Source organism: Pygoscelis adeliae, unplaced genomic scaffold (assembly GCF_000699105.1).
Source record: "Pygoscelis adeliae isolate BGI_AS28 unplaced genomic scaffold, ASM69910v1 Scaffold57, whole genome shotgun sequence".
Classification (NCBI taxonomy): domain Eukaryota; kingdom Metazoa; phylum Chordata; class Aves; order Sphenisciformes; family Spheniscidae; genus Pygoscelis; species Pygoscelis adeliae.
This window is the reverse complement of record NW_008825615.1, coordinates 7198821-7203493: the sequence shown is the minus strand read 5'-3', so window position 1 is coordinate 7203493 and position 4673 is coordinate 7198821.

Here is a 4673-nt window from a genome sequence, read left to right as displayed (position 1 = left end):
AAACATCCTCTTTTTTTCTTATCCTAACCTACACTTCACTTCTGCTGAGACGCAGGAGCGGTGTTAGTGCCTATCTGCACATCGCCAGTGAGGCTTCGCCACTGGAAGAACCCTTGCGGAGCCTAAACAGGCTTTCGCTCTTCCCAGCTGAACGAGGTTTCCGTGCGCTGCCTCCCCCCAGATTTACGCCCCACCTGCACCACAGGCTTGTAGACAACCTGACTTGGGCTCAGCTTCCCTCTAGCAGCAGGAACACCGAATGTACGGGGGTGCCAGTGCCAGCTCACTCAGGGCAGTGTTTTCTCGAGGCCCAGACCTGCTGGGAACTTACTATGTACATCAAAAATGTCACTCCAGTCTTAACCATGGCTAAATGCTGTAGATTGTATTGTGAAGGACGATCTGTTTACTATGAAACCATTGTAATTTCTGCTTCCATATTTCCTTTACAGAAGTATTCCTGGATGTTACATGATAACCTTATTATGTGAAAGTACATGCAAACTGTAGAGTGTATATATTGTGTCGTTACACGGGGTCCAGGGATGGTACACTGTGTTCCATGGCTTACGCCGGGGCAAACTTCAGCTGTTAAATCCTGAAAGACACCTTGAAGCACAATTTCCTCACCGCTGATTTGCCATACAATTTACCACATTCAGTCTTTCCCGTTTTCTTTTATGTGCAGCCTGATCATACTAAAGCCTGATTACAACAGTAATTTTGTGAGGATAAATAGGGTTTTTTCCACATCTCAGTTCATTTAACTGTTAACTTATTTGAATGTCTGCAGTTTATCCAGACAGATCTGTAAGTTTAAAGTCCTATCCAAAATTTAAAAACTTAAAAGCTTTTTTCATGCTTTTCTTTCTTTTCCTTAATGGTTTATGGTGCCTTTCTTGCCTTTCATACCAAGCCTCCTGCTGGCCTAAGCATAAACCTGCGCTTAGGTTCAGTTAAGGAGGAAGAGACAGGGCACGTGGCAACTGCGTGTCAGTCATGAAACTCCCTTCCCCTCCTCGACGAGATCGAAAAATCAAGGCATCGTGAATTGGACTCCACTCTTCCACCTTCATCTGCATGAGCAGACGGTTGCACCCCCACTGAGCCCGGAAGGCGTCAGTGGGAGAACTGAGCATTGGCCGGCCCTGCCTGAACAGATTCCGTACAGAAACAGGGCCTTGGGTTTTGCTGATAATTTATCTCACGGAAACTTGGTATTTTTGCCTTAAATGACATGCTTGAGTCCTTCTAATTTTAAGTTAATTTATTTAATACAGTTTTGTGCACAAAAGAATGAGTTCTATAAATTATGTATGAAAATGTTAATGTCTTTACAAAGTACTAATAAATCCAGAAGATCGTATCTTGTCAAATTAAGGTTTAAAATCCTAATTTTTTTCTTTTATGCTCACCATTATTATTTTTGTAGCTGCAAGTCTTATCGTATAGGAATTTTTTAACATAATATTGATAGAAAATAGAAAGAGTAGTGAATATATGAAATTCTGGAGAGGAAGAATTGTTTGTTTGGATTTTTATAAGCTTTGCTCATATTTCCTCATGAGGAATTTCCTGTTTCTACGCTCTCTCTTCAAAAGACAGTGTCGTGACGGACAGTCATTCATTGGTTTCACAAAAGAAGGAGCTGTCTGGCTTTTCAAGTCTTGTCCTGAGCTGCTTATTAAAGTCCAGCTCATGATAGCTAATAAGAACTGTTCATGAATAGGGACAAAGGACAATTTTTTTTTCTGATTTGCAATCCACTTGAGGATTGTTGAAGAGAGAATTTGAACTTACGCAAGAGCATCAGGAATTAAGCCTTATCCAAATAACTGTTTTCTGATCAGCATGTTTCTTGTACCTGATTGAAGAGAGAACTGAAAAGAATAGTTTTGATGATTATTATTTGTTTAAAAATTTGTATTTGCTCCTGGCTTATATGATCTATACTTTTTATTTAAAGATGAATATAGTGTTTTAGCCTAGGGTTCGAGATTGCAAAGATCATACACTTTTATTCACAGTGCCCACGGTTGTTCCATATGTTTTTGAGATAATCCTACTTAGAGTGACTGCTCTCATTATAGTATGGTGATGAGTAATTCACCTGCTCTTCTGTGATAAGTCAAATCATACTGAATTGCTGATGTATGGTAGAACATCTGATGTACAGTAGTATTTCTGGATTGGGACCTGCAATCCTTACTCAAGCGAAAATTCTATGGAATTCATTCATTCCATGGAATTCAAGAATTTTTCTTGAATCGAGAGCTCAGATTTAAATCCTTATTTTGTCGGGCATCTGTTTAAAGTGAAAATGGTAATATTCCAGTTATTTCCTGAGGAAACTAATACTTAGCTGAATTTACCCATGTCACATTGACTATATAAAAAATAACGCACAAAGTATTGATGTAAAAAGGGGAGAAGAGAAGGGACATCTTTAAAAAGCACAGAGAAAAGGAGAATAATCAGAAAAGAGGAGTAAGCAGGAAAAGAAAATGTAACAGCAAAGGAACGAAAAAAGGGTTTAAACACCTGAGGCTAAATTCATCCTTGGATGGCTTCACTGACTTCAATGAATTCACTGCCCAACTGGGTGAAGTTCAGCCTCCATTGGGATAATCGGGCTCAGTTCCACTGACCTTAAAGGAACTGAACCCACCTATACCAGGAATGAACTTGCCTCTCTGGGCCAACTTTTATCCTGACTCATATGTCATGCAATCCTTTTGGATTCATTAGGTTTGAATGAAATACAGGTCAGAAAAGAATTTGCCCCAGATATTTCTGCTTCACATTTTTTTTCAAGTGTGTTAATCTACTTAATTCAAATGGATTACAACATCACGCAAAGTGCTGTCACTGTCTAAAAAGGTTAATTGGTTTTTGAAATAATTGTCCCCTGCAGCGTCAGTGGAAGCATGTAATATTTTCCTGTTCATTCACCTGGATGCAAATGTGGCCATGGCCACACATAGGACAATTCCAGACATATCCAGTATCATCTGCTATTGGAAGCATTTTTTACTTCTTTGAAAGCTAAAAAGCCAGTTTCATAACAGGCTTAGAAAGCACGAAGGCTGCTTCCACTGACACTGCAATGACATTAGCCAGTACATTACAACGTTAATTGTAACTTCTTGACAAAGTTGAATCCATATTGTTGTTAATAAAAATGATTTGAAAAGTACCATGCTTACTGGGTTTTTTTCCTTACATAAATGATTGTATGGTGTAAGCACGTACCAGGCAAAAAAAAATTTAAACTTGCTCATTGTTTTCCTTTTGAAGTTTTGTAATTTTTTTATTAAATGGACCAAAACACCACAAAGGAAGTTTACTAGAATAAAACGTGCACAAACTAGTCTGATATGTTCAGTTTCTGGTAACTGTTTACAGCAGAGTTTAAACTTCAGGTGTTTCAGCACCTCTATGAAAATTAGTTTGGAAGTTATTATTACCTTCCATGTTAGATAAACGGGAATTGATTCAGGATCAGCAATCAGGGGCCTGTGCGAGGAGCAGGATTCCCAAGGCAAGGCCCATCCACTACCTCAGTTTAACTTGAGGCCTAGGTGAAGCCCTTTCCTCTGCGTTGAATCATGAAAGTTGCTCTAGAATGCTGCTGCACCAAGCCTTCTTTGCCCACCTAGCTCTCCCTGCAGTCCTGCTGCAGCTAAGCTTTAGTATTTGAGTGTGTGGAGGCTTCACAATCAGAGCAAGATACTTCCATGTATAGGTGACCCCCTACCTCTCCGACGTACATCATTTTAGATACTGAAATTTAAAGATGCAGTCGCCAGAAAGGCAGATTTTCCATGCAGCCGTTTGTACCCACAGGCTATGTGAACACTGCCAAGCTCTGCCTAAGAAAAAACACAGGACAGGAAAAAAGGCAAACATGTACACACACTCTTCTTTTGTAAAACTGGGCGGTCTTCCTTCACATGTACATGCAGGTAGTAGGGAAGGGTCGGAAGACAGCAGTGTGAAGTTTTTCCTGTTGAGTTGCCCTGATGATCACAACTGCCAGACACAGGCGGTAATCTGCATCTATAAAGACATATATATTCACCATTCAGCTCTGTACAATAGGAACACAAGACTGTGCCTAAAAGAGAAATTTAAACCCTCAATCACTTAGCTGATTTTCAATGTAACTGAAATGTTATCTTTTTAGTTTTTTCTTAGGGTTTTTTTTTCTACTTTTTTAATGTGAGGGTGATTGAGCGCTGGCAGATTGCCCAGGGAGGTTGTGGAGTCTCCAACCTTGGAGATATTCAGAAGGCGCCTGAATATGGTCCTGGGCAACTGGCTCTTGGTGACCCTACTTGAACAGGGGGTTGGACAAGGTGACCTCGAGGTCCCTTCCAGTCTCAGCCGTTCTGTGATTCTGTTTCCAACATTCTATCAGCTTTAGTACATTCAGTCATACTAAAATCTTCATTAAAATATCATTAAAGCTTAATTTGAGATTAAATATTTAGACTTCCCTAAAAAATTCAGACCACAATGTACCACCATGACACGAGCCTAGACACCTAGCAAAACTCCTCACTGCCACCCTCACTCCCCAGCTGCCTCTTGAGGCGGCCTTCCTTCCCCCCCTCCACCCCACACAGGCTTCGGGGCCTTCCCACCCGTTCCGGACCGAGCTCTTGCCCTTC